Source organism: Pteropus vampyrus, unplaced genomic scaffold (assembly GCF_000151845.1).
Source record: "Pteropus vampyrus isolate Shadow unplaced genomic scaffold, Pvam_2.0 Scaffold7, whole genome shotgun sequence".
NCBI classification, from domain to species: Eukaryota; Metazoa; Chordata; class Mammalia; order Chiroptera; family Pteropodidae; genus Pteropus; species Pteropus vampyrus.
This window is the reverse complement of record NW_011888788.1, coordinates 7,300,921-7,310,952: the sequence shown is the minus strand read 5'-3', so window position 1 is coordinate 7,310,952 and position 10,032 is coordinate 7,300,921.

The window sequence follows — 10,032 nt, the reverse complement described above, 5'->3', positions numbered from 1 at the left end:
TACAATGACACAGAGAGCACAGTAAACTTCAGCCACCAAATGAGCTGTGGTTACAAGAGGTGGCATTGCTGAAGGAATCTCAAGAAAGCACTAGCCTTTGCAATACTTGGATGGGGTTTGTGTGGTATCCACCCAGATTTCCAAGGGATCAGGAGGGCTTAGCAAACATCTACATATTCTTGTACTCAGGCAAAAGGAACAGAGTAGATACCCACATCTCAATGACAATCTCAGTGGCCCTGTTTTCAAACATGGCCTAGGATCTTCATCATGTGCCCAAATCTCAGAAAATGAACTATTAAAAGCAGTGGCTGGAGTCTCAGAAGGAGCACAAGTGGAGCAGGTTCATGAAGAACACTCAGCATCTCTTCTTCTTCTATGTATTCTTCCCGGGTAACCTCACTCATTCTCTTAGTGTCAAATCCCATCTGTAGTCTGAAGAATCTTCAGCCCAGTTCCTTCTCTTACGCTCTAGAACTGCACTGTTGCATACAGTTGCCACTAAACATATACGGCTATTAAGCACTTGAAATGAGCCTAGAACAACTGAGCAACTGAATTTTTAATTTAATTTAATTTAAATGTATTTTGATTTTTTAAAATGATACTTAATTCAACTACTGAAATGCTTTTAATTATATTTTAAACTATTTAAGTATGTGAATCAACTATAGTCATCATGTTTTACATTAGATTCTCAGTACTTATTCACCTTATAGTTGCAAGTTTGTACCCTTTTACTAACCTCTCCCTATTACCTTCTTTCCCCCGAGCCCCTGGAAACCATTCTATTTGCTGTTTCTTTGATTTTGACTTTTTTTTAGATTCCACATGTAAGTGATATCATGCAGTATCTTTCTCTGTCTGGCTTATTTCACTTAGCCTAACACCCTCAAATTCCATCTATGTTGTCACAAATGGCAGTATTTGCTACGTGTTGAAATAATAATGTTTGGGATATATTTGGTTAAATAAATATGGTATTAAAATTAATTTTACCTGTTTTTTCTTACTTGTTTTAATGAGGCTACTATAACACTTAAAATTACATATGTGGCTTATATTATATTTATATTGGACAGCTCTCCTCTAGAATCATATAGCCACATCTTCCCTTGGGTCTTTCACAAGTATCTCACACTAACATATCCAAAATTAAACATCATATTTTGTTTCTTACCCTCACTCCCAATTACTTTCTCCTCTAGAAATTCCTAAATGACTTAGTTTATCAAATTACATTGGAAAAAGTCTAGGAGTTATCACTGATGGTGAAAGTCAATACCACCTTCAATACCATATACTCTACTCAGCCCATGAGGGCAAAGCCAATGTCTGTGTAGTTCATGTTTGAATCCATCCTCTGCAAAGTACCACAGAGTGGAGACATAAAAATGAGAATCCAGCAGCTCCCCATGCAAGAGAGAGAAGTTGGAGAAGCAACTGAAGATAACCAAAGCAGTTCAAGAACTGTCCTATGGATCAGGGAGGTTTGGAGGTTTTATAGCTGCCTCATTGAACGACTCCCTATTTGGCTTTGAGATGTGGCTATTTGCTATGAAAAGCTGAAAAAAGAATTATAAAGACAGCAAATCTAGCAACAAATAACAAACACTGATGAGGATGTGAAGAAAAGTGAACCCTCATACGCTGTTTGTGGGATTGTAAACTGGTGCAGCCACTATGGAAAACAAGATGAAGATTCCTCAAAAAATTAAAAATAGAGCTGCCATATGACCCAACAATACCACTCCTGGGCATTTATCTGAAGAAAATGAAAGCACTAATTCGAAAAGATCTATACATCCCTATATTCATTGTGACATTATTTACAATAGCTAGATATGGAAGCATATATAGTACTATTTCATATCTATAATGGAATATTACTTACCAATAAAAAAGAATAAAATCTTGTCATTGTGACAACATGGATAGATCTAGAAGGTATAATGCTAAGTGAAATAAGTCAGATAGAAAAGGATAGATACTGTATAATTTCATTTATATATGTGAGACCTAAAGAAACAAAACAAACGAATTTTAAAGAAAAACAGAAACAGGTCCATAGATATAGAGAACAAGCTGATGGTTGCCAAATGGGAGGGAGTGCATGATGGGCGAAAAATTAAGAGAGAGAGAGAGAGAAGAAAAGTTATAATGCCATGTGGCATTCAATAGAGCACAAAGGAATATTTGTGGGGGCAGGGGGAGGGGCAAGGAGGGGGAGCAAATCTAGGTCAGCAGAAGCCATTGGTGGATTAATTAGAGAGCATCCATTGAACCAAAGCGGTGAGTGGTTAATAGTTGCAAGTGAAAAACAAGCTGTGGAAAGTCAGGCTCATTCCAGAATTATTCAGGCATGTGAATCTAGCTTTTCATGCATAATTTTTTCAACTATAAATAGAAAGTTAATATCCAAATTGAGATGTTTTACATATTAAATATACCCTGAATTTAGAAGATTTAGGCCTAAACTCTACCTAGAACAACAATAACAGTGGCAGTAGCTAACATTTATACAGATTTAAATGGCACATATTATGTACCAGGAGTCACTTTAAGTATTCTCTCCTTTCTACCTCTTGTTTTCTTTCTGTATGTATACATATATGTGTGATTTATATATATTTGAGTGTTTATACATATGTCTGTATTAGCTTTAATTCTCATAGCAACCCTATGAAGTTACAGTCATTATTGTTTCTAATTCACGGATGAGGAAAATGAGACATAGGTCTGAGGTTCAAACCCAGTACATCACTTATGGAATGTACATTTTTAACCAGTATGACAGTCCATCAATCATAGGTTAGTGAGGAGAGTGTTGAATCCTAACTTTTGGTGCACTGAGTTAGACCTAAGGTCTACCTGCCCAGTGTTTAGTGTCTGATAGGTTTATCCAAGGAGCATGTTTGTGGCAAGGAAAAGAAACAGGCATTATTTTCTTCCCTGACTCTAACCACATTCATTTACTCCTGCATTGGACATATGAATTTTTTAAGCTCTCTCGTCTGTTTTTCTTTTCGTTCTAGCCTTTTCTTATGAAAAGGACTTCTCTTCTACTCTTTGCTCTATTGCAAAATTAGAACTTATTAAGAAAACTTGGTAACCTCTGAGTTAACTGATGATGAGAGTTAGGTCTTCCATTTCTGCCTCCCTGTGCCTTCAACTGAGGATGGAATCCAGCTAAGCATAGAGAACATGGAAGAGGTTCCTCAGTCAGCAAGGCTGGGGAAAGAAGGAGAGTGAGATCATTGGTGAGTTGACATAGTTTTAATCCTTATAATCTTGCCCCAAATTAGACCTACAGCAAATAAATAAACCTACTGTCCCTTCCCCAGATCAAAATATTCTCAATTCAAAAGGGCACATTTTGCCAATATCTTTTTCTTCCTATTACATAACAAATACGATGTTGCAGTAGTTTTAGAAAAACTAAACACACAAAATGGAAGACACAAAATTAAACCTCTGGTAATGCCACTGTACCCAAATCAACATTTTTGTGAAAGAGAGGCATAGAAAGGGTATGATGATGTTCATCTGCCACTATTCCCAAATTAACATCTTTGAGGAAAAAAAGCATAGAGGTGGATGATGTCCATCTTCAAATATGTGAAGGAGAAGCATGTAGCAGAGAGATTTCCTCTGATTTGATCATTACGCCAGAGCAAGAATCAGTAGGAAATAATTTAAGGAAGATTTCAAGTCAATAAAACCTTTTCTAACCATTAAAGCTGGTCAAAAATTAAACCATCTCAAGTTCTGGTCAAGATGGTGGAATAGGTAAACTCTGTGCTCAACACCTCTCATGATCACATCAAAAGTACTATACTACAGAAAAATCATCATTGAGAACTGCCTGAAGTCTAGCTGAACAGAAGTCCTATAACTAAGAATGTAGAGAAGAACCCACATCAAGACTGGTAGGAGGGGTAGAGATATAGAAAAAGGTGGTCCTACACCTATGTATGGCTGCTAAAACTCAGGAGGAATATTGCGGCCATGGAGGTCCCCCCGACAAGCCCTCCATTAACCTGAGTCCCACACCAGGCTCCCTAGCCCAGGGTTTCCATGCCAGGGAGAGAAGTCACCATAACTTCTGGCTGTAAAAATCAATGGAGTTTGTAGCTGAGTGAGGTAGAGCGCTGCTGGAATCTCAGATGTTCCTCTTAAAGAGCCTGTGCATGGACTTACTCATTGACTAACACTCACTCTGAGCTCCAGTGCTGGGCAAACAGTTTGAAAGGTGCCAAGGACAAACAAAAAAAAACAACAAATTTTCAGGCCTCAGAGGGCTGGGGGGCAGCTTTCTCTTAGACAGGGTGCTAGCAGAAGCTATTGTTTCTTTGTTGAGCTCTCCCCCAACCCAGCGAGCAGAGGCAAGCAGGCCCCATATCTGAGTGTCCACCAACCTGGCTAGGACTTCATCCCACCTTGGTGACTCCTTGAGACCCCATCCCACCCAAGTTGCAGGCCACCCAAGCCACTTCCAGCAGCTTTTCCATACACACTCTTGGCTCATGTTGCAGACTTTCCTAAAATCTCTCAAAATTTCACAAACTCCAAACAAGCAGCATCTAGCCTTGGTGTGCCCTGTACCTCTTGCTAAGCAGCTCCTAGCCTAGTACTAGCGGCAGCCAGTCTCAGTTAACTGCTTAGCCTCTCCTGGGCACATCCAAGCCCAGCACAAGAGGCAAACATCTGCAGATCACTTTGTAGCTCCACACAGGGCACAGGCCGAACTTGTCCTACAAAAGAGCCCTTCCCAACAGACCCAAGAAAACCCAGCTTCAGAACATACCAGAGCACCATCCAACCAACTCCACAAAAGACACACCCATGGGGCAAACTGGACAGGCACCAGAGCCCTGCTAAAGAGAATCCTGCTCCATAGGGTCAGCCCCTGCACAACAGCTCCTCCACTGTAAACATGACCAGTCCTCACAATCAATGAGCCTGAGGGTTAATCCCTCCCACTGATGTGCAAATAGCAACCAAGGCTCAAGTACAACAGGAGGGCACACACAACTCCTACTAGGGACACACCTGGAAGACCCAGCTCAGGTGACCAGGGAGATTGTGCCACTGGGTCCCACAGAACACATACTACATAAGCCCACTCTACTAAGACTGGGAGATATACCAGCTCAACCTAACAAATATAAGTAAACATAGGGAGAAAGCTAAAATGAGGAGACAAAGAAACATGTTCCAAATGAAAGAACGGACTAAAGCTCTAGAAAAAAAAGAAGTAAACAAAATGGAGACAAGCAATCTACCAGATGCAGAGTTCTAAACATTGGTTATAAAGATACTCGATGATTTCAATGAGGACATCAACAAAGGACAGGAAACATAAAAATAGAGATAGAAAACATAAAAAAGAACCAATCAGAAATGAAGAATACAATAACTTAAACAAAGAATATATTAGAGGGAATCAACACTTGATTAGATGAAGCAGAGTATTGAATCAGCGATTTGGAAGATAAGGTAGCAGGAAACAGCCAATCAGAACAGCAAAAAGAACAAAGAATCAAAAAAAATGAGGGTAGTTTAAGGGGCAACATCAAGTGTACCAACATTCATTCATAGGGGTACCAGAAGAGAAGAGAAAGAGCAAGAAATTGAAAACCTATTTGAAGAAATAATGACTGAAAATTTCCCCAATCTGGTGAGAGAGATAGATATACAAGCCTAGGAAACTCAGAGAACCTCAAATAAGATGAACCCAAAGAGGCCCACACCAAGACACATCATAATTAAAATGCCTAAGGTTAACAACAAAGAGAGAATCTTAAAAGCAGCAACAGAAAAGCAACTAGTTACCTACAAGAGAGCTCCCTTATGGGAGAGTCAGCTAATTTCTCAACAGAAACTTTGCAGTCCAGAGGGATTGGCATAAAATATTCAAACTGATGAAAAGCAAAGACCTACAACCAAGATTACTCTCCTTGGCAAAGCTATCATTTAAAATCGAAGGACAGATAAAGAGCTTTCTAGACAAGAAAAACTAAAGGAGCTCATCATCACTAAGCTTGTATTACAGGAAATGTTAAAGGGACTTCTTTAAGAAGAAGAAAAAGATTAAAAATATATCAGTAATTAAATGGCAATAACTACATGTCTATCAATGGTTATTTTAAATGTAAATGGATTAAATGCTGCAATCCAAAAATATAGGGTGGCTGAATGGATAATAAAACAAGACCCTTACATATGCTGCCTACAAGAGACTCACTTCAGATCAAAAGACACACAGAGACTGAAAGTAAACAGATGGAAAAAGATATTTCATGAAAATAGAAATGGAAAAAAATCTGGGGTAGCAATACTTATACCAGACAAAACAGACTTTAAAACAAAGGCTATAACAAGAGTCACAGAAGGACCCAGTAATCCCACTTCTGGGTATTTATTGTAAGAAACCCAAAATACTATCCTTATGTTCACTGTAGCATTATTTACAATACTCAAGATATGGAGGCAATTACTCAGCCATGGAAAAGAATAAAAGCTTACCATTTATGACAACATAGATGGACCTACAGGGTATTGTGCTGAGTGCAGTAAGTTAGAACAAGACAAATGTCATATGATTTCACTGTTATGTAGAATCTAGAGAACAGAATATATGAACAAATAAAAAGAATTAGGCTCATGGATACATAGAGCATTTTGATGGTTGCTGGATAGTGGGGAGGGTTGAGGGATAAGTGAAGTCAGGGAAGGGATTAAGAGGTACAAATTCGTAGTTACAAAAGTTATGAGGATATAGAGTATAGCATGAATAGTCAAGAAAGAAACTATGAACATTTATATAGAGTTACCTCCATATTTTCCCTACGTACCTCCCAACCCACCCTATCTAAAATCCCCAAAGTCATCAGGATCAGCTGGTGTCAAGGATGAATATTTAAAGGAGGTTTTTGAAAAAGAAGAAAGATTTTTCCTATACTATACAACATGTTCTGGAGTCTAAAGAAAGAATATTTCCTAATTTTTTTAATGAAGAGAACATCAAAACTGATACCAAAATCTGAGATCAATAGCCTAAGAAAAAAGTTATAAAACAAACTTATTTATAAGTATTGATATGAAAAATCCTAAATTAAATATTAATAAGTACAATTTTGCAGTGCATTAAAAAATAATAAATCATGACCAATGAGAATTATAAGATGGTTCAAATATGAGTAGTCAGTTAACATAATTTAAAAATGCAAATGGCTAAAAAAAATCAATATATTCAGAAAATGCATTGAATAAAAACAATATTTCCATTTCTAGAAAATGGAATTGAACGATAGTACAATACCACCTCACATTCTTATTTTGGCTAACATTAAAACATCTGCAACTATAAAAAAGATGGCAAGGATCTAGGAAAACAGAATTTTTATATACTCCTGGTGGGAGTTTAAATTGGTCTAATCACTTTGAAGAACAATTTGGCAGTATCTAGCTAGAAAAATTGAAAACCTTCATACTGTGACCAAGCAATTCTACTCTTGGGTGTATATATTCTAGAGAAATTCTTCCATATGTTTGTAAACAGACATGTCCAATCATTTCCATTGCAAAGCTCTTTAAAATATGGGGGGCCCTCTAAATTACATCAATAGGGAAACGAATAACTAATATTTGGTATATTCATACACTAGAATACTATGTAATGGTTAAAATAATGTAACACTCTCTATTCAGTCATATCATTGGAGTTTCGCACACAATGGTGAGTGGAAAAAAGCAAGTTTAAAATGATGTACACCTCGATATTTATGTCCAATTTTCAAACCAAAAACTAAACATTATATATCATTTATAGAGATACACATGTATGTAAGTGTATCAAATTGGAGTGGAAAAGATACATGCTCGGTTCACATTCTCCTCTGGTTTTGGGGTATGAGGAACAAACTGCAGGTGGAGGCCAAAAAAAAGAAAAAACAAACTCTATGTAATGCCGGTTTTCTCTATAATGCTTTATTTCTTTCATTTAAATTAGGATGAAATAAATGAAGCAAAATATTTCTAATTCTCAATTCTGGTTGGTTGCTATATAAATATATGTCATCATTCATTGTACTTTTGGGTATTTTTCAATTTTTTTGGAACCAAAAAAACCCCACAGTAAATTAAAAACAGAAAGAAAGTCTCTTAATATGATTTTTTAATTATATGTATGTATCTCAAAACAAAAATCAGCACCATTCTTAATAGTAAAACACTATAAGTATCTATATCAAAATGATTTTTAAAATAAGGATACAAAACTATTAATTAATATGGGTCTAGGGGTTCTAGTTATTAAATTGACCAAAATGAAAAAGTATGTGTGTATTTGCATATGTATATGTGTATTAGTGTGTATACATGAGTGTGCATATGTGTGTGAGTGCATATGTGCATGTATATATGTGTATGAATGCATATATATCTGTGTGAGTGGTTATATGCATATGAGAATACATATTTATGTATGCATATATATACATATATATATACATGTGTGAGAGAATAAGTATACGTGTGTGAGATTATGTGTGGATGAGTGTATATGTATGAGTGTACGTAGGTGTATATAAATGTATAAAGGTATGTATGTGTGTATTTATGCATAAATAATCTACATATACTTATATATGTATTTAAATATGTATTATTGTATATACATTTTATACACATGTATAAGCATTTATATATGTGTATGTATATGTGTGTGAGTATATGCGTGTGAATGCATACACATGTGTGTATTTGTGTGCATGAATGTATATATGGATATGTACATATGTATATACACACATCAAATCAGAGCAAATACATACCAGGTATTCCATATGTTTGTTCTGCTTTTCAACTAGACTTAATGCTTATTAAGGTCTGAAGCTGTGACTCATTTCTTTTGGAATTTGCACGTAGTGAGTTCTCAGTAATACTTATAGACTTGAATTTGGCTCCAGTATCCCTTAATTTCCATGGACCAGCAAGAATTCACAGACCAAATTTCAGGGCTGTTTTTCTCTCAGTATAAGACAGTTTGTAGTCAGAATAAAAGGTAGAAAATAAAACCCCAGAGATAAATGTGTTTTAAAATGTGTATAAACATAAACATAGTTATTCCATTTTGTCAAATCCATAGCAAATATCAGGTACCAAGAACCTATGATTACCTGTATATATTTTATGGCTTCTTAAAAATCACTAAAATTAGTTAAGGAAAGATAGAGACAATGCTGTGCTGTAGATGATCCACTTTATTAGAAGAACAGAAGAGAATCCATCAGATGGACCTTGTCTCCACTATGGGCCAGTGGGTAACTCACTCATTTGGGTGAAGGTGGCATCAAGAAGCCAATGAAGGTGAGGGAATCCCCTTCATGAATCTTTCATAGCAGGTGATACAGTGGTGATGGTGATGGTGATGGTGATGGTTATGGCTTTCTGATCCTGTGTAGGAAAGTTGTAAGATCACAGATTCAGTCCCCAGGAAAGGTGGGTGGGTTTTGCAGAGCAGCATCATAGCCCAGGCCTTAGCAGATTTGCTTAGCAATTGATCCCTGACACAGAAGACACAGTCAGAGCTTTTGTTCTGTAGGAGAGACATCTAAAAGCAAGAGAGACCATTTCCTCACAAAAGGAGAGGTTAGTTAGTCTCTTATTTTCTTTTCCCCTGGAGGCTGAGTCAGGCAGGAAAGCAACACCTTAAGGTCAGATCTAAGTTGAAGAGGTGAGAATTTCATTTGGGTTCATTTCAGCAGGCTGTAAGACATGCATAACCCAGATGGGCAATAAACCAGGAGATCCGCAGCAGCAGAAGGAATGCCTTATTCCCAAACATCACTCAGAGCCCAAGAACAGTCTCTTGCATTTTAGCTCAGACTCTCCACCCAGCAAACCAAGCTGTGTTCTTTCTAAGTGGCTAGCTTAAAGAACTGTACATTACAGTGGAAACTCCATTTACTTCATTTACTGCCATTTATAATATTTTCCACTATTTGTAGATAATGAATTCTTCCTTTT